Source organism: Anomaloglossus baeobatrachus, chromosome 4 (assembly GCF_048569485.1).
Source record: "Anomaloglossus baeobatrachus isolate aAnoBae1 chromosome 4, aAnoBae1.hap1, whole genome shotgun sequence".
NCBI lineage: Eukaryota > Metazoa > Chordata > Amphibia > Anura > Aromobatidae > Anomaloglossus > Anomaloglossus baeobatrachus.
In genome coordinates this window covers 695,827,083-695,849,177 of record NC_134356.1, presented here as the reverse complement: position 1 = coordinate 695,849,177, position 22,095 = coordinate 695,827,083, and the positions used below count along the sequence as shown (strand labels likewise).

At 48.8% G+C, this 22,095-nt stretch overlaps 1 long non-coding RNA gene across 10 annotated transcripts in view; it reads right to left on the bottom strand.

Moving 5' to 3' along the window:
* The window catches only part of LOC142304402 (uncharacterized), a 510,057-nt gene that overhangs the window by 447,822 nt on the left and 40,140 nt on the right, over positions 1-22,095 (bottom strand). For 9 of the 10 annotated variants that reach the window (XR_012753088.1, XR_012753091.1, XR_012753086.1 and 6 more), the window contains exon 2: positions 17,324-17,364. The exons of the other annotated variant lie outside the window; for it this stretch is intronic. This is a non-coding gene — a long non-coding RNA (uncharacterized LOC142304402). The remainder of the gene's footprint in view (positions 1-17,323; positions 17,365-22,095) is intronic. 10 annotated transcript variants of the gene reach the window in all.

Genomic DNA, 22,095 nt, shown 5'->3' with positions numbered 1-22,095 from the left:
AGAGACAGAGACAGACAGATAGGGAATGAGAGACAGACAGATAGGGAATGAGAGACAGACAGATAGGGAATTAGCGACAGAGACAGACAGATAGGGAATGAGAGACAGACAGGGAATGAGAGACAGAGACAGACAGATAGGGAATGAGAGACAGAGACAGACAGATAGGGAATGAGAGACAGAGACAGAGAGATAGGGAATGAGAGACAGAGACAGACAGATAGGGAATGAGAGACAGACAGATAGGGAATTAGAGATAGAGACAGACAGATAGGGAATGAGAGACAGACAGGGAATGAGAGACAGAGACAGACAGATAGGGAATGAGAGACAGACAGACAGGGAATGAGAGACAGAGACAGACAGATAGGGAATGAGAGACAGAGACAGACAGATAGGGAATGAGAGACAGACAGATAGGGAATGAGAGACAGAGACAGACAGATAGGGAATGAGAGACAGACAGACAGATGGGGAATGAGAGACAGAGACAGACAGATAGGGAATGGAGACAGAGACAGACAGATAGGGAATGAGAAACAGAGACAGACAGATAGGGAATGAGAGACAGACAGATAGGGAATGAGAGACAGACAGATAGGGAATGAGAGACAGAGACAGACAGATAGGGAATGAGAGACAGACAGACAGATAGGAAATGAGAGACAGACAGATAGGGAATGAGATACAGACAGATAGGGAATGAGAGACAGAGACAGACAGATAGGGAATGAGAGACAGACAGATAGGGAGTGAGAAAGAGAGACAGACAGATAGGGAATGAGAGACAGACAGATAGGGAATGAGAGACAGACAGATAGGGAATGAGAGACAGAGACAGACAGATAGGGAATGAGAGACAGACAGACAGATAGGGAATGAGAGACAGAGACAGACAGATAGGGAAAAAGAGACAGAGACAGACAGATAGGGAATGAGAGACAGACAGACAGATAGGGAATGAGAGAGAGAGACAGACAGATAGGGAATGAGAGACAGACAGACAGATACGGAATGAGAGACAGACAGATAGGGAATGAGAGACAGAGACAGACAGATAGGGAATGAGAGACAGACAGATAGGGAATGAGAGACAGACAGATAGGGAATGAGAGACAGAGACAGACAGATAGGGAATGAGAGACAGACAGACAGATAGGAAATGAGAGACAGACAGATAGGGAATGAGAGACAGAGACAGACAGATAGGGAATGAGATACAGACAGATAGGGAGTGAGAGACAGAGACAGACAGATAGGGAATGAGAGACAGACAGATAGGGAATGAGAGACAGACAGATAGGGAATGAGAGACAGACAGATAGGGAATGAGAGACAGACAGATAGGGAATGAGAGACAGAGACAGACAGATAGGGAATGAGAGACAGACAGATAGGGAATGATAGACAGAGACAGACAGATCGGGAATGAGAGACAGACAGATAGGGAATGAGAGACAGAGACAGACAGATAGGGAATGAGAGACAGAGACAGGCAGATAGGGAATGAGAGACAGACAGATAGGGAATGAGACAGAGACAGACAGATAGGGAATGAGAGACAGAGACAGACAGATAGGGAATGAGAGACAGACAGATAGGGAATGAGAGACAGAGACAGACAGATAGGGAATGAGTGACAGACAGATAGGGAATGAGAGACAGAGACAGACAGATAGGGAATGAGAGACAGACAGATAGGGAATGAGAGACAGACAGATAGGGAATGAGAGACAGACAGATAGGGAATGAGAGACAGAGACAGACAGATAGGGAATGAGAGACAGAGACAGACAGATAGGGAATGAGAGACAGAGACAGACAGATAGGGAATGAGAGACAGAGACAGACAGATAGGGAATGAGAGACAGACAGAAAGGGAATGAGAGACAGACAGATAGGGAATGAGAGACAGACAGATAGGGAATGAGAGACAGACAGATAGGAAATGAGAGACAGACAGATAGGGAATGAGAGACAGACAGATAGGGAATGAGAGACAGACAGATAGGGAATGAGAGACAGAGACAGACAGATAGGGAATGAGAAACAGACAGATAGGGAATGAGAGACAGACAGGGAATGAGAGACAGAGACAGACAGATAGGGAATGAGAGACAGAGACAGACAGATAGGGAATGAGAGACAGAGACAGACAGATAGGGAATGAGAGACAGAGACAGACAGATAGGGAATTAGAGACAGACAGATAGGGAATGAGAGACAGACAGATAGGGAATGAGAGACAGAGACAGACAGATAGGGAATGAGAGACAGGCAGGGAATGAGAGACAGAGACAGACAGATAGGGAATGAGAGACAGACAGGGAATGAGAGACAGAGACAGACAGATAGGGAATGAGAGACAGAGACAGACAGATAGGGAATGAGAGACAGACACAGACAGATAGGGAATGAGAGACAGAGACAGACAGATAGGGAATGAGAGACAGACAGATAGGGAATGAGAGACAGAGACAGACAGATAGGGAATGAGAGACAGACAGACAGATGGGGAATGAGAGACAGACATATAGGGAATGAGAGACAGACAGATAGGGACTGAGAGACAGAGACAGACAGATAGGGAATGAGAGACAGACAGATAGGGGGTGAGAGACAGACAGACAGATAGGGAATGAGAGACAGACAGATAGGGAATGAGAGACAGACAGACAGATAGAGAATGAGAGACAGACAGATAGGGAATGAGAGACAGACAGATAGGGAATGAGAGACAGAGACAGACAGATAGGGAATGAGAGACAGACAGATAGGGATTGAGAGACAGAGACAGACAGATAGGGAATGAGAGACAGAGACAGACAGATAGGGAATGAGAGACAGACAGATAGGGAATGAGAGACAGAGACAGACAGATAGGGAATGAGAGACAGACAGACAGGGAATGAGAGACAGAGACAGACAGATAGGGAATGAGAGACAGAGACAGACAGATAGGGAATGAGAGACAGAGACAGACAGATAGGGAATGAGAGACAGAGACAGACAGATAGGGAATGAGAGACAGACAGATAGGGAATGAGAGACAGAGACAGACAGATAGGGAATGAGAGACAGACAGACAGATAGGGAATGAGAGACAGACAGATAGGGAATGAGAGACAGACAGATAGGGAATGAGAGACAGAGACAGACAGATAGGGAGTGAGAGAGACAGACAGATAGGGAATGAGAGACAGACAGACAGATAGGGAATGAGAGACAGAGACAGACAGATAGGGAATGAGAGACAGACAGATAGGGAATGAGAGACAGAGACAGACAGATAGAGAATGAGAGACAGACAGATAGGGAATGAGAGACAGACAGATAGGGAATGAGAGACAGACAGATAGGGAATGAGAGACAGACAGATAAGGAATGAGAGACAGAGACAGACAGATAGGGAATGAGAGACAGACAGACAGATAGGGAATGAGAGACAGACAGATAGGGAATGAGAGACAGAGACAGACAGATAGGGAATGAGAGACAGAGACAGACAGATAGGGAATGAGAGACAGAGACAGACAGATAGGGAATGAGAGACAGACAGATAGGGAATGAGAGACAGAGACAGACAGATAGGGAATGAGAGACAGACAGATAGGGAATGAGAGACAGAGACAGACAGATAGGGAATGAGAGACAGACAGATAGGGAATGAGAGACAGACAGATAGGGAATGAGAGACAGACAGATAGGGAATGAGAGACAGAGACAGACAGATAAGGAATGAGAGACAGACAGATAGGGAATGATAGACAGAGACAGACAGATCGGGAATGAGAGACAGACAGATAGGGAATGAGAGACAGAGACAGACAGATAGGGAATGAGAGACAGACAGATAGGGAATGAGAGACAGACAGATAGGAAATGAGACAGAGACAGACAGATAGGGATTGAGAGACAGAGACAGACAGATAGGGAATGAGAGACAGACAGATAGGGAATGAGAGACAGAGACAGACAGATAGGGAATGAGTGACAGACAGATAGGGAATGAGAGACAGAGACAGACAGATAGGGAATGAGAGACAGACAGATAGGGATTGAGAGACAGAGACAGACAGATAGGGAATGAGAGACAGAGACAGACAGATAGGGAATGAGAGACAGAGACAGACAGATAGGGAATGAGAGACAGACAGATAGGGAATGAGAGACAGAGACAGACAGATAGGGAATGAGAGACAGACAGGGAATGAGAGACAGAGACAGACAGATAGGGAATGAGAGACAGACAGACAGGGAATGAGAGACAGAGACAGACAGATAGGGAATGAGAGACAGAGACAGACAGATAGGGAATGAGAGACAGAGACAGACAGATAGGGAATGAGAGACAGAGACAGACAGATAGGGAATGAGAGACAGACAGATAGGGAATGAGAGACAGAGACAGACAGATAGGGAATGAGAGACAGACAGACAGATAGGGAATGAGAGACAGACAGATAGGGAATGAGAGACAGACAGATAGGGAATGAGAGACAGAGACAGACAGATAGGGAATGAGAGACAAACAGATAGGGAGTTAGAGAGAGAGACAGACAGATAGGGAATGAGAGACAGACAGACAGATAGGGAATGAGAGACAGAGACAGACAGATAGGGAATGAGAGACAGACAGATAGGGAATGAGAGACAGGGACAGACAGAGAATGAGAGACAGACAGATAGGGAATGAGAGACAGACAGATAGGGAATGAGAGACAGACAGATAGGGAATGAGAGACAGACAGATAGGGAATGAGAGACAGAGACAGACAGATAGGGAATGAGAGACAGACAGACAGATAGGGAATGAGAGACAGACAGATAGGGAATGAGAGACAGACAGACAGATAGGGAATGAGAGACAGAGACAGACAGATAGGGAATGAGAGACAGAGACAGACAGATAGGGAATGAGAGACAGACAGATAGGGAATGAGAGACAGAGACAGACAGATAGGGAATGAGAGACAGACAGATAGGGAATGAGAGACAGACAGATAGGGAATGAGAGACAGACAGATAGGAAATGAGAGACAGAGACAGACAGATAGGGAATGAGAGACAGACAGATAGGGAATGATAGACAGAGACAGACAGATCGGGAATGAGAGACAGACAGATAGGGAATGAGAGAGACAGACAGATAGGGAATGAGAGACAGAGACAGGCAGATAGGGAATGAGAGACAGAGACAGACAGATAGGGAATGAGAGACAGAGACAGACAGATAGGGAATGAGAGACAGACAGATAGGGAATGAGACAGAGACAGACAGATAGGGAATGAGAGACAGAGACAGACAGATAGGGAATGAGAGACAGACAGATAGGGAATGAGAGACAGAGACAGACAGATAGGGAATGAGAGACAGAGACAGACAGATAGGGAATGAGAGACAGACAGATAGGGAATGAGAGACAGACAGATAGGGAATGAGAGACAGAGACAGACAGATAGGGAATGAGAGACAGAGACAGACAGATAGGGAATGAGAGACAGACAGAAAGGGAATGAGAGACAGACAGATAGGGAATGAGAGACAGACAGATAGGGAATGAGAGACAGACAGATAGGGAATGAGAGACAGACAGATAGGGAATGACAGACAGACAGATAGGGAATGAGAGACAGACAGATAGGGAATGAGAGAGAGAGACAGACAGATAGGGAATGAGAGACAGACAGATAGGGAATGAGAGACAGACAGATAGGGAATGAGAGACAGACAGACAGATAGGGAATGAGAGACAGACAGATAGGGAATGAGAGACAGACAGATAGGGAATGAGAGACAGAGACAGACAGATAGAGAATGAGAGACAGACAGATAGGGAATATGAGACAGAGACAGACAGATAGAGAATGAGAGACAGAGACAGACAGATAGGGAATGAGAGACAGAGACAGACAGATAGGAAATGAGAGACAGACAGGGAATGAGAGACAGAGACAGACAGATAGGGAATGAGAGACAGACAGACAGGGAATGAGAGACAGAGACAGACAGATAGGGAATGAGAGACAGAGACAGACAGATAGGGAATGAGAGACAGAGACAGACAGATAGGGAATGAGAGACAGACAGATAGGGAATTAGTGACAGAGACAGACAGATAGGGAATGAGAGACAGACAGGGAATGAGAGACAGAGACAGACAGATAGGGAATGAGAGACAGAGACAGACAGATAGGGAATGAGAGACAGAGACAGAGAGATAGGGAATGAGAGACAGAGACAGACAGATAGGGAATGAGAGACAGACAGATAGGGAATTAGAGATAGAGACAGACAGATAGGGAATGAGAGACAGACAGGGAATGAGAGACAGAGACAGACAGATAGAAAATGAGAGACAGACAGACAGGGAATGAGAGACAGAGACAGACAGATAGGGAATGAGAGACAGAGACAGACAGATAGGGAATGAGAGACAGACAGATAGGGAATGAGAGACAGAGACAGACAGATAGGGAATGAGAGACAGACAGACAGATGGGGAATGAGAGACAGACAGATAGGGAATGAGAGACAGACAGATAGGGAATGAGAGACAGAGACACTGGACACTGAAGGAGCAGGACACTGTAAGATGAGCTCCTGATTCAACCAGAGTTTATACCTTATAATGAGCAGATTGGAGGACATAATACGGAAATCTACAGATATGACGGAGTACTAAGCACACTGGACAAACTTTTTAAGGACTTTAAGCAATGACAAGAAAAATCACAAGAAAAATTAATACACAGATGGAAAAGGAGGACAAGATTGCCTAGTGGAAACCCAGCAAACAGACCACCATCAAACCCTACCAGCACAGCGCATCCCCAAGGTAAGGGCTCCATGCCAATACACTGCTAAAATAAGAATTGATCGTATATAACGCATTAGAAAATATAAAAGAAAGCCCTTTAAAATGAAACAACACGGGGATAGCACTGTAGTCAATGCAGGAGACCTGGAGAAGGCAACTGGAGCTAGCAGGGGGTCTGACACATTAGAGATAACCTTCCCTGAGAATGCCAAATCCAAGGAAGCTAGAAAAGCCATAAAACTGGACTCTATGAAGAAAAACCCAGAGACACTACTAATAGACTTGAATGAACAGGGGGAAAAAACAAATCTGTTATTCTACTCAGGGCACCATGAAGCCTGGGACCAGACTCTCAGCAAACATTACAAGAACATCAAAAAACGGGGCATTAGCAGGGGCAAACAAATTAGAGTACAGGATGAGGAGGACCCTGAGACCTTTAATCTCTCCATAAATATGTATAGAAATGGAACTATCATGGTCCAAGGAACGGAACAAAAAATGGAGGAATTTCGTCAACAATTCCTGCACATTAAAAAGCAAGTGAAAACCCTAATGAAGGAAGGAAGCATATCCACAAGTGACCAGACAATCTCCAGCCACCCCCCAGCCCCATCTACATCCCAATCATCACAACCCCCCAGGGATATACTCAGAGACTGCTTGTCCCAATTAGAATGCGAGTTTATTCAATTCAAAGAAGAATTTCAAAGAAGCCAAGGTGAGAAAAATGCAAATGACCAACTGAGGGGGGAAATATCAAGTGTGAAAACAGACCTGTGGGAATTGCAAAGGTCACTTCAAAGGCTGCAGGAAGAAAATGCATACCTCAAAGAAGAAATAACCCAGCTAAAATCCTCAATCCTACAACAAAAAACAGAGAGGGCACCTCAAAGTATAAGCACTCCCCCAAAACAAATGCCTGCACCAACTGCCCTGGTGCCAGATATATCACAGACCTGCGACAACCTCAGCCAGACGGACTCTACACATAACTCCAGCAATATCAATACAGCCCCACAAGCACAGCATATCAGGGTGTCCAACACCCCTGGACCCAACAACACGAAGGAAACCCCTACCATCAACCCCAGCAATGAAAATGTGTGGCGCCCCTGACCTGGTCAGGCACCACTGAGTACTGCACCCATGCTGGGGACAGTACAATACAGGTAATCCAGATGGCTGACTGGGGTGTGGAACACAGGCGCATAGTGATCAGGTCTCACACATGTACCTTTGAGAGGACCCCTGGGGATCCCAGGAGGGGGCAAGCCTTCACCTTCACTGGAATAGTGGAGGGGGTAGAGCCTCCATCTCCTCTCAAGGGGTGTGGTGGAGAGTCTGGTTGCTAGGTGGCGTAGGCAAGAACAGGAGAGGAGGAGCAGTGAGTCAGTTAGAGCAGAACTCCATAGGGCTCAGTGAGGAGCAGACCTGTGGGGCTGATGCTGTCTAACAGCGCCCGCGCAGTGGCTACAGACGGGGGAGAACGGTCAACTAGGAGTGCTGCCTGAAAGCCAGCTTCAGCTAGAGAGTGCAACGGAGTGGGAAGTAAGGAGACTGCTAGAGAGCACCAGGCCCAACCGGGCGGCAGATCCCGAAGCGAGGATAGATTCACCTTTCCCTGCTAAACCTGCCGGTGTGGGGCTCTTACAGCCCACACCACAACACTACAAAAGCCGCAGCCACGTAACCGCAAGTTAGGGCCCATAGGTCATAGGAGGCAAGAAGCTGGAGTGGCCTGGTCCGGGGAACAAGCAAACGGCAAACAACAAGGGGAGAGAGGCTTGGAGCATCTTCCCTGGGTGACCCCCATAGGGACTCAAAGTCGGGGTTACCCCAAACCACCAAGGGCTAAGGAAGGCGAGTCAGTAGTCACCCTCATAAAGTCAGCCTGAAGGATACCTGGTTCCACCTGGTTCGTCCCAGCTACGCCCGGGTTACTCACCCTGCCACCTGAAGTGAGTAAAAACCCTGAAAGACATCCTGCCTGTGTGGTCATTCTGCGACTTGTGGTACTACGCACCTACACAGGGCCCTGGGGCTTGCCTCACTCTCAGGAGGCTATTCCAACTAACTGCACACACCATCAGCCCCAGGCGACCCTCAACCTGCAGTGGCGGTCCCTACTGGCCGCAATACTGAGAGTGGCGTCACGATCAAAACAGAAGATTCCCTACCAGTGACGGAGATCCAGACTGACCGTGGAGTCCCTGAAGGTAATGCACCGACACTGCATCAACACCTGCGGGGCTTCACATCTGGCGTCACGAACAGGATAAGGACTAGACCTGTTCAGACAGGTGACCATGTGCCTGGGCGGTCCGCTTGAAAAATTGGAAGCGCCGCCATATTGCCACCATGAAAAGCGCGCTGAAAAACAACAGCAGCCCGCGCTGGAAGAAGTTACCGCCCACGAAGAGGTGTGGCTACCCAGAGATCCCCTGCAGAGTTCTGACCTTGCCAGCTATGAGAGTGGAAGCGTCGAGAAACGGCGGAGCAGAAAGGGAGCCACAAGCCTGCTGCTGGGAGAGGAGCTGCTGAAAGAGGCAGAGCAGAAACTGGACAGCTTGCTACAGGAGGCAGCGACGAGTCCACTGCTGGGAGATCGTGCAGAAGACGGCGCAGAAGAAATGGCGTCTGACCGCAGGAACCCAGAACCAGGCTCCGCTGCCTGGTGGTATCGGGAACTGGCCCAGTTCTGTGACCGACTGGAGACCCGGGTCATAGAGCAGATCAGAGAAGAACGCACGGAGCTCCTGGAGATGGCTGCGGCGGTACGGACCTACGAGGAGGGAGCCGCGCGACGCCTGCCAGACCGAGCGGCGACGACTCAGACCCCGATGTTGCCACCGATGGGTGAGTCCAGAGATGCCCCGGCCAGCGCGAGTGCCCCAACCCCAGCTGCCACGTCCGCGGTCCCAGAAGAGGCGCCCGGCGCGGCGACGCGGGACCAGGCCGCAGCCACGCTAGAAGCGGCCCGCCAAATCCAGGCTGCTGCAGCCATGCCCCGCCTGTCCCGCAGGGCTCCGACCACCACGGCAGTGCTCATCCGTGCTGCAGGTGTGACGCTGACCCAGGCTGCCACCCTGCTGAACCCGGTCCGCCAAGACCCCAACGCAGCAGCGACGCTCGTCCGCGCCGCAAGTGATATGCTGAACCAGGCCGCAGCCCCGCCGGGTGCGGCCCGCCAAGCCCCGATCATTGCAGCGACGTCCAGCCCAGCCTGCACAGAGCCCCCTGCAACAGCGACACTGATCCAGGCCGCCGCCATGCCAGGCGCGGCCCGCCAAGACCAGGCCGCCGCCATGCCAGGCGCGGCCCGCCAAGACCAGGCCGCCGCCATGCCAGGCGCGGCCCGCCAAGAAGAGAAGACTACCTCATCATTTTCCCCGGCCTGCAAGGCCAGAGCAGACACCGCTCCCCAGTCCAGAGAGGTCCCTGCTAGGAAATCCCTGATAGGTGAAGACTCCGCATACTGGCAGCTGAAGGCTGACCTGGAGGCCAAGTTCCCACAGGAGATGGTGGACAGATACATGCTCCCTCCGCACACCCCTAAGGCAATCCCTGCAGCCGCGCCAGAGAGTCCACCGCCTGGGCCAGCTGAAGAAAGCCCATCCCCAGCACTGCCACCAAAGGAGTGCCAAGAAGAACTAAGGGGGAGAGGAGGCCAGGAAGCAGAAGGGCTGACTCCAACGCCAACCGCAGCAGACCCCTACCCAGAGCCGGAGATGCTGCCCTATTCTCGCTGGGATGAGGAAGACCTAACCCCATCTGCTGACGAAGATCAACCCAAAGACCTCACCTGGGAGCCCACAGGCATGAACCCAGCCCGCAAGACACGGCGCAGCAGAGCAAAGCATCCTCCAACACCACAGTCTCCAGAGCAGAGAGAGGTCACAGCCAGAGACCTGGAGGAGAAAAGGTGCCTAAGAAGGTCTGAAGCCCAGTCCAGAGGACCCCTTTACAGAGGAATAGTAGAGGACTTCAACTTGAAAAGCGGATACGGCTTTATTGTAGTAAAAGGAATAAAAGAGGGCATATTTGTGAATCGGAGAGATGTTCAAGCCCACCTGCCCAGAGGACACCCTGGCAGAAATTTGAAAATTGGAGAAGTAGTACAGTTCACCATGCATGAAGGCGAAAGAGGATTGTATGCGCTTGATGTAGCACCATGTCCCAGACAAGAAAGACAAGAAAGACAAGAAAGACAAGAAAGCAAAGACAGAGATAAAGAACCAGCTGTAGAAACAGATGAAGATCTAGAAAGGAAAGACAAAGATCCTACAGATGAAACAACCACAGACGACGACGGAGAGCAAGAAAGTCACAGGTGCCGGTGCCCTACATGCCCACGCCCTGGTGAAATGGAGGAGTAAAGTAAAGAAAGAAGTTAAAAAGTTAAAGTTTTGACCAGATTTGAAGTTTTGCAACGTTCTCAAGTTCAAGAAATGCGCCCACAAAAACTATTGTGAAAAAAACCATAAACCTTAAGGCTATGAACTTGCTATAGCCACAAACTCTCGCAGTGTAAATAGTTACACCAGTGGCACCACCACCAGGGCCAGCCTGTTTAGGGGCTTGGCTCGTCTGCAACCAGGGGGGCCCGTCCGTAGAAAAGGGCCTTGGCTCACCTGCGACCAGAGAGCACGCCTGTTTATGGGGCCTTGGCTCACCACCACAAAGAGGGTACCTGGTCAGCACCAACTGTGGAGGCCGCCTCTGCATCCTGCCAGAAGAGGCTGAAGGCGCGGATCCACCAGGCCAGGTATACCCTGAAACCACCAGCCCATGAAAGCCGCCTCTACATCCTGCCAGAAGTGGCTGAAGCCGCGGCCAACTTGAGAGGGTTTTGGGTGGGTTAACGGACTTGTGGGTGGAGGGTGGTGATGTCTGATACCTGGTGCTTTTAAATGTTTTACCATGTTTTAATGTTTTATGCATTTTAAAATGTTGTCTTGCAGCCCGAGGACGTGCTGGTGATAACTAAGGGGGAATGTGGCGCCCCTGACCTGGTCAGGCACCACTGAGTACTGCACCCATGCTGGGGACAGTACAATACAGGTAATCCAGAAGGCTGACTGGGGTGTGGAACACAGGCGCATAGTGATCAGGTCTCACACATGTACCTTTGAGAGGACCCCTGGGGATCCCAGGAGGGGGCAAGCCTTCACCTTCACTGGAATAGTGGAGGGGGTAGAGCCTCCATCTCCTCTCAAGGGGTGTGGTGGAGAGTCTGGTTGCTAGGTGGCGTAGGCAAGAACAGGAGAGGAGGAGCAGTGAGTCAGTTAGAGCAGAACTCCATAGGGCTCAGTGAGGAGCAGACCTGTGGGGCTGATGCTGTCTAACAGCGCCCGCGCAGTGGCTACAGACGGGGGAGAACGGTCAACTAGGAGTGCTGCCTGAAAGCCAGCTTCAGCTAGAGAGTGCAACGGAGTGGGAAGTAAGGAGACTGCTAGAGAGCACCAGGCCCAACCGGGCGGCAGATCCCGAAGCGAGGATAGATTCACCTTTCCCTGCTAAACCTGCCGGTGTGGGGCTCTTACAGCCCACACCACAACACTACAAAAGCCGCAGCCACGTAACCGCAAGTTAGGGCCCATAGGTCATAGGAGGCAAGAAGCTGGAGTGGCCTGGTCCGGGGAACAAGCAAACGGCAAACAACAAGGGGAGAGAGGCTTGGAGCATCTTCCCTGGGTGACCCCCATAGGGACTCAAAGTCGGGGTTACCCCAAACCACCAAGGGCTAAGGAAGGCGAGTCAGTAGTCACCCTCATAAAGTCAGCCTGAAGGATACCTGGTTCCACCTGGTTCGTCCCAGCTACGCCCGGGTTACTCACCCTGCCACCTGAAGTGAGTAAAAACCCTGAAAGACATCCTGCCTGTGTGGTCATTCTGCGACTTGTGGTACTACGCACCTACACAGGGCCCTGGGGCTTGCCTCACTCTCAGGAGGCTATTCCAACTAACTGCACACACCATCAGCCCCAGGCGACCCTCAACCTGCAGTGGCGGTCCCTACTGGCCGCAATACTGAGAGTGGCGTCACGATCAAAACAGAAGATTCCCTACCAGTGACGGAGATCCAGACTGACCGTGGAGTCCCTGAAGGTAATGCACCGACACTGCATCAACACCTGCGGGGCTTCACAAATGCATCATCACAACAAACAAAGGCAACCAACACTCAGAGACCCAACACACAGAAACCAAATGGCCCAAATAAAACACTGGATCCTGATATAGTCCTAATAATAGACTCAAATGGGAAATACCTGGACACTCAGAGACTGTTTCCGACGGCTCGGGTTACAAAAATTCACTGCTCAACGATCCCACAAGCAGAGGAGGTGATCAGTAACCCATATTTCACCGAGCCCACACACCTCATACTACACACCGGCACAAACGATATCCACCAAAAGACAGTCACAAAGGACCTATCAAAACTCGCACTAGCAGCCCAGCAAAAATTCCCCAGAACCAAAATAATCCTGTCTGCCCTGCTTCCAAGGAAAGATGTACACCAACAAATAACCCAGCAAATCAACTCAGAGCTGGCCGCCAGTATTACCTCAGCACCAAACATACAGCTGGCAAGACACCCCGAAATAACGCTCCATCACCTCTATGACGACAAACACCTCAATAAACAAGGAGTCAGCCATCTAGCAAGAGAGCTAAAGGACATGGTTCTAAACAGACCTCCAAGACCACAAGCAAGACACCCACCAAACAGATGGCAGCCCACAGAGACCCCCGGAGAGAGCCCACAGAGATGGCAGAAATACTCAAGACCACATGCCCCAAAATGGCAATACAAAGCAACAGAGGGCAGCAACATGGCAGAAATAAGGACATTGCTCAACACATTGTGCAGCAAACTCTTAGGACACTACTAAAATATGCCACCCAAACCCACCACTAAATCCGGTTATGTCCTATGAAAATCTATCCTTCCTCATTATAAGGTATATCAACTAAATATGACATCCTTAGTTATCAGCAGCTGGAACATTCAAGGATTGAATGCCTCAGCTTTCGGGTCCAAGACAAATGACCCAGACTTCAAACAAAGGCTAAAGAACATTGACATCCAGATCCTCCTGGAGACATGGGCCCGGGCAGAGGAGGAATCTCTCGCACCCATGGGATACAAGGAATTTTCTGTCTCCGCCCAGAAAAACAAGAACACCAAACATGGCCGCTGCTCAGGGGGCATACTAATATGGTACAAGGAGGAGATCCAAGAACATATCAAGGCAATAAAAAGAGGAGAAAGCCATATCTGGATGCAGATAAGCAGCTCCATCCTCACCTCTCAGCAGGACATCTACCTCTGCGCAGCCTACATCCCTCCATCAGAATCCCCATACTATAAGCCGGACATCTACGAGGAACTTCAGAGGGAGGCTGCCCAATTCCAGTCCAAAGGTAAGGTGCTCATCTGTGGAGACCTGAACGCCAGGACAGGTACAGAGAAGGACTACCTGTCACCTGACGGAAACACATACGTCCTGGGAGATGAGCCCTTCTACAGAGACTCAGTACAGACAACAAGAAACAGCTATGACAGAGTGGTGAATAAAAGCGGCAGAAAACTGCTGAACCTGTGCCGGAGCTTGGGGCTGCATATACTGAACGGGCGCACCAGGGGGGACTCATTAGGGAGATTTACACTAAACTCCCACACGGGCAGTAGTGTAGTGGATTATGCCATAACAGACATGGACCCAGCAAACATGAATGCCTTCATAGTCACCCCCGACACCCACATGTCAGACCACAACCAGACACTGCTGTACCTGAGATCCACGGACAAGTCACCCACACAAAAGCCCCACTTGAGCGGTCTCCACAATTTGCCACCATCCTTCAAGTGGTCCAAACAGTTAGCCATTGAATACACCAACACGACCAACAGAACAGAGATTAAAGAGCTGCTTGTAAACTTTCACACAAAATCCTATACATCAAACCAGCAAGGGGTCAACCTGGCAGTAAACGACTTTAATAACATCCTATATACCATGGCAGAGCTAGCAGGCCTCAGAAGGACCAACTCCAAGAGACCTACAAATAAACAAGGCCAAAAATGGTTTGATAAAGAATGCAAGACACTGCGCAACTCCCTAAGAATAGCCTCAAATCAAAAACACAGAGACCCGGACAACAAGGAGCTAAGAGTGGTCCATGACACCCTACAGAGGCAATACAAGCGAACCCTCAAGGAGAAAAAACAAAAGCACATCTCCCACAAACTGCAGCAGCTCGAAGACTCCCTCCAGGACAACTCATTCTGGGAGACATGGAGCCATATCGGTACAAGTCCCAAGCAAAGAACCCTCCACATTCAAAATGGCAACATCTGGCACAGCTACTTCAAGGGCCTCTACAAGAATATCCCAGAAGACGACCTAACCCCAGAACAAGAGCATCTAATGACTAAACTGAGGGACATGGAGGAGACAATCAAGGACTTTCAAAATCCTCTGGACATACCAATCAGTGTGCTGGAAATAAAAGACAGAATCAAACTGCTAAAATGTAAGAAGGCCGCGGGCAGTGACGGCATCCTGCCAGAGATGATCAAATACAGTTCCCCAGATATACATGCAGCACTGGCAAAACTATTCACCCACGTCCTGAGTTCCGGCTACTTCCCTCAAAGCTGGAATCAAGGTCTCATAACGCCCATCTACAAGAATGGAGACCGGTATGACCCAGCAAACTACAGAGGGATCTGTGTCAACAGCATTCTGGGAAAACTGTTTAACAGCATCATTAATAAAAGGATTATCGCCTTCCTCACCCAGGGTGACGTCCTCAGCAGAAGCCAAGCTGGGTTCATGCCAAACCACCGCACCACGGACCACATTTACACCCTGCAAAGCCTCATCAAGACCCACGTCCACGACAAAAAACAGGGGAAAATATTTGCATGTTTCGTGGACTTCAAAAAGGCCTTTGACTCAGTGTGGCACCCAGGCCTGTTCCTGAAACTCCTGGAGAGCGGAATAGGTGGCAGGACCTACGACGTGATCAAGAGCTCATACACTGAGAACCGGTGCAGCGTGAAGGTGAACGGAAAGAGGACGGCTTTCTTCCGACAGGGCCGTGGGGTCAGACAGGGCTGCAGCCTGAGTCCAACTCTATTCAACATCTATATAAATGGACTAGCAACAGCTCTAGAGTCCTCCCCCACTCCAGGCCTCAGTCTGCATGACCGAGAGGTGAAGTTCCTGCTGTACGCAGATGACCTCCTGCTACTCTCCCCAACTGAAAGAGGCCTCCAAGATAGCCTGGCAGTACTGGAAACATTCAGCACCACATGGGCGCTTCCCATCAACCAAAAGAAGACCAAAGTCATGGTGTTTCAGAAGAGGAACCAGAACAAAATAAACACTCCCTCCTTCACATTAAATGGCTCCACGCTGGAGAACACCAGCAGCTACACCTACCTCGGTCTGGAGCTAAGCAATAACGGGAGCCTCAAGCAAGCAGCAGAAGCCCTGAAAGGAAAAGCATGCAGAACCTTCTATGCCATCAGAAGACAACTGTACCACCTCAAACCACCTGTGAGAGTCTGGCTCAAGATATTTGACAGCGTCATCACCCCTATACTGCTATATGGCAGCGAGGTATGGGGCCCAGTGACCTACCCAGACCACACAAAGTGGGATTCCAGCCCTACCGAAGTCTTCCACATGGAGTTCTGTAAATATCTCCTCCAAGTCCATCGCAGCACCTCAAACATAGCCTGTAGGGCAGAGCTGGGCCGATTCCCCTTATGGTTCACTATACACAAGAGGGCGCTATCACACCAGGCACACATACAGAACAGCAACCCCAGCTCCTACCATCATAAAGCCCTGCTGAGCCGGAGCCCAGAGCAAGCCAAGAACTGCGGCAGCCAAAGTCAGCAACACACCCTGACAAAAGCCCAAATAAAAGAGATCTCTGAGAGCTGCAAGATGCAATACATAGAGGACTGGAAGAGTGAATTAGAGAACTCCCAGAAACTCAACATCTACCGGTCACTGCGGAGGGACTACACTCTGGCCCCATATCTGGAAAGGCTACGCCACCCCAAAGACAGGCAGACTCTGAGTCTGTACAGACTGAGTGCCCACAGCCTAGAGGTGGAAACAGGGCGGCACCGACAGACATACAAGCCGCGAGAGAACAGACTGTGCCAGCACTGCCAGCAGGGGGCTCTGGAGGACGAGACGCATTTCCTACTGCACTGTGACAAATACTCAGCAGTGAGGGGCTCCCACTTCCAGAAATTTACCACCCATAGCCCGGGCTTTCCATCCATGGATGAGGACATGAAACTCCGCTTCCTACTGGGGGAAGAGGAATCAATGGTGGAGATCGCCGCCCAATATGTCACCACATGTCATAAGCTGAGGGGAACCTAAGACCCCTAAATGGACTGTCAGAGCCCAAATTGTGCCCCCCAACTCCCCATAACCCTGATCCCCTCCCACCACACTTACTGTATTTCTCCTGCTTTGGCAACACTAATTGTATTTTGGTCCTGCCAATAAAGCATATTTGAATTTGAATTTGAATTTGAATTTGACAGACAGATAGGGTATGAGAGACAGACAGATAGGGAGTGAGAGACAGACAGACAGATAGGGAATGAGAGACAGACAGATAGGGAATGAGAGACAGACAGACAGATAGGGAATGAGAGACAGACAGATAGGGAATGAGAGACAGACAGATAGGGAATGAGAGACAGACAGATAGGGAATGAGAGACAGAGACAGACAGATAGAGAATGAGAGACAGACAGATAGGGAATGAGAGACAGAGACAGACAGATAGAGAATGAGAGACAGAGACAAACAGATAGAAAATGAGAGACAGAGACAGACAGATAGGGAATGAGAGACAGACAGATAGGGAATGAGAGACAGAGACAGACAGATAGAGAATGAGAGACAGAGACAAACAGATAGAGAATGAGAGACAGACAGATAGGGAATGAGAGACAGACAGATAGGGAGTGAGAGACAGACAGACAGATAGGGAATGAGAGACAGACAGATAGGGAATGAGAGACAGACAGACAGATAGGGAATGAGAGACAGACAGACAGATAGGGAATGAGAGACAGAGACAGACAGATAGGGAATGAGAGACAGACAGATAGGGAATGAGAGACAGACAGATAGGGAATGAGAGACAGAGACAGACAGATAGAGAATGAGAGACAGACAGATAGGGAATGAGAGACAGAGACAGACAGATAGAGAATGAGAGACAGAGACAAACAGATAGAAAATGAGAGACAGAGACAGACAGATAGGGAATGAGAGACAGACAGATAGGGAATGAGAGACAGAGACAGACAGATAGAGAATGAGAGACAGAGACAAACAGATAGAGAATGAGAGACAGACAGATAGGGAATGAGAGACAGACAGATAGGGAATGAGAGACAGACAGATAGGGAATGAGAGACAGAGACAGACAGATAGGGAATGAGAGACAGACAGATAGGGAATGAGAGACAGACAGATAGGGAATGAGAGACAGACAGATAGGGAATGAGAGACAGACAGATAGGGAATGAGAGACAGAGACAGACAGATAGGGAATGAGAGACAGACAGATAGGGAATGAGAGACAGACAGACAGATAGGGAATGAGCGCCAGACAGACAGATAGGGAATGAGAGACAGACAGATAGGGAATGAGAGACAGACAGATAGGGAATGAGAGACAGAGACAGACAGATAGAGAATGAGAGACAGACAGATAGGGAATGAGAGACAGAGACAGACAGATAGCGAATGAGAGACAGAGACAAACAGATAGGGAATGAGAGACAGAGACAGACAGATAGAGAATGAGAGACAGACAGATAGGGAATGAGAGACAGACAGATAGGAAATGAGAGACAGAGACAGACAGATAGGGAATGAGAGACAGACAGATAGGGAATGATAGACAGAGACAGACAGATCGGGAATGAGAGACAGACAGATAGGGAATGAGAGACAGAGACAGACAGATAGGGAATGAGAGACAGAGACAGACAGATAGGGAATGAGAGACAGACAGATAGGGAATGAGACAGAGACAGACAGATAGGGAATGAGAGACAGAGACAGACAGATAGGGAATAAGAGACAGACAGATAGGGAATGAGAGACAGAGACAGACAGATAAGGAATGAGAGACAGAGACAGACAGATAGGGAATGAGAGACAGACAGATAGGGAATGAGAGACAGACAGATAGGGAATGAGAGACAGAGACAGACAGATAGGGAATGAGAGACAGAGACAGACAGATAGGGAATGAGAGACAGAAACAGACAGATAGGGAATGAGAGACAGAGACAGATAGGGAATGAGAGACAGACAGAAAGGGAATGAGAGACAGACAGATAGGGAATGAGAGACAGACAGATAGGGAATGAGAGACAGACAGATAGGGAATGAGAGACAGACAGATAGGGAATGACAGACAGACAGATAGGGAATGAGAGACAGACAGATAGGGAATGAGAGACAGAGACAGACAGATAGGGAATGAGAGACAGACAGATAGGGAATGAGAGACAGACAGACAGATAGGGAATGAGAGACAGACAGATAGGGAATGAGAGACAGACAGATAGGGAATGAGAGACAGAGACAGACAGATAGAGAATGAGAGACAGACAGATAGGGAATAAGAGACAGAGACAGACAGATAGAGAATGAGAGACAGAGACAGACAGATAGGGAATGAGAGACAGAGACAGACAGATAGGAAATGAGAGACAGACAGGGAATGAGAGACAGAGACAGACAGATAGGGAATGAGAGACAGACAGACAGGGAATGAGAGACAGAGACAGACAGATAGGGAATGAGAAACAGAGACAGACAGATAGGGAATGAGAGACAGAGACAGACAGATAGGGAATGAGAGACAGACAGATAGGGAATTAGCGACAGAGACAGACAGATAGGGAATGAGAGACAGACAGGGAATGAGAGACAGAGACAGACAGATAGGGAATGAGAGACAGAGACAGACAGATAGGGAATGAGAGACAGAGACAGAGAGATAGGGAATGAGAGACAGAGACAGACAGATAGGGAATGAGAGACAGACAGATAGGGAATTAGAGATAGAGACAGACAGATAGGGAATGAGAGACAGACAGGGAATGAGAGACAGAGACAGACAGATAGGGAATGAGAGACAGACAGACAGGGAATGAGAGACAGAGACAGACAGATAGGGAATGAGAGACAGAGACAGACAGATAGGGAATGAGAGACAGACAGATAGGGAATGAGAGACAGAGACAGACAGATATGGAATGACAGACAGACAGACAGATGGGGAATGAGAGACAGACAGATAGGGAATGAGAGACAGACAGATAGGGAATGAGAGACAGAGACAGACAGATATGGTATGAGAGACAGACAGATAGGGAGTGAGAGACAGACAGACAGATAGGGAATGAGAGACAGACAGATAGGGAATGAGAGACAGACAGACAGATAGGGAATAAGAGACAGACAGATAGGGAATGAGAGACAGACAGATAGGGAATGAGAGACAGAGACAGACAGATAGGGAATGAGAGACAGACAGATAGGGAATGAGAGACAGACAGACAGATAGGGAATGAGAGACAGACAGACAGATAGGGAATGAGAGACAGACAGATAGGGAATGAGAGACAGACAGATAGGGAATGAGAGACAGACAGATAGGGAATGAGAGACAGAGACAGACAGATAGAGAATGAGAGACAGACAGATAGGGAATGAGAGACAGAGACAGACAGATAGAGAATGAGAGACAGAGACAAACAGATAGAAAATGAGAGACAGAGACAGACAGATAGGGAATGAGAGACAGACAGATAGGGAATGAGAGACAGAGACAGGCAGATAGAGAATGAGAGACAGAGACAAACAGATAGAGAATGAGAGACAGACAGATAGGGAATGAGAGACAGACAGATAGGGAATGAGAGACAGACAGATAGGGAATGAGAGACAGAGACAGACAGATAGGGAATGAGAGACAGAGACAGACAGATAGGGAATGAGAGACAGACAGATAGGGAATGAGAGACAGAGACAGACAGATAGGGAATGAGAGACAGACAGATAGGGAATGAGAGACAGACAGATAGGGAATGAGAGACAGACAGATATGGAATGAGAGACAGACAGATAGGGAATGAGAGACAGAGACAGACAGATAGGGAATGAGAGACAGACAGATAGGGAATGAGAGACAGACAGATAGGGAATGAGAGACAGAGACAGACAGATAGGGAATGAGAGACAGACAGATAGGGAATGAGAGACAAACAGACAGATAGGGAATGAGCGACAGACAGATAGGGAATGAGAGACAGACAGATAGGGAATGAGAGACAGACAGATAGGGAATGAGAGACAGACAGATAGGGAATGAGAGACAGACAGACAGATAGGGAATGAGAGACAGACAGATAGGGAATGAGAGACAGACAGATAGGGAATGAGAGACAGACAGATAGGGAATGAGAGACAGAGACAGACAGATAGAGAATGAGAGACAGACAGATAGGGAATGAGAGACAGAGACAGACAGATAGAGAATGAGAGACAGAGACAAACAGATAGAAAATGAGAGACAGAGACAGACAGATAGGGAATGAGAGACAGACAGATAGGGAATGAGAGACAGAGACAGACAGATAGAGAATGAGAGACAGAGACAAACAGATAGAGAATGAGAGACAGACAGATAGGGAATGAGAGACAGACAGATAGGGAGTGAGAGACAGACAGACAGATAGGGAATGAGAGACAGACAGATAGGGAATGAGAGACAGACAGACAGATAGGGAATGAGAGACAGACAGACAGATAGGGAATGAGAGACAGAGACAGACAGATAGGGAATGAGAGACAGACAGATAGGGAATGAGAGACAGACAGATAGGGAATGAGAGACAGAGACAGACAGATAGAGAATGAGAGACAGACAGATAGGGAATGAGAGACAGAGACAGACAGATAGAGAATGAGAGACAGAGACAAACAGATAGAAAATGAGAGACAGAGACAGACAGATAGGGAATGAGAGACAGACAGATAGGGAATGAGAGACAGAGACAGACAGATAGAGAATGAGAGACAGAGACAAACAGATAGAGAATGAGAGACAGACAGATAGGGAATGAGAGACAGACAGATAGGGAATGAGAGACAGACAGATAGGGAATGAGAGACAGAGACAGACAGATAGG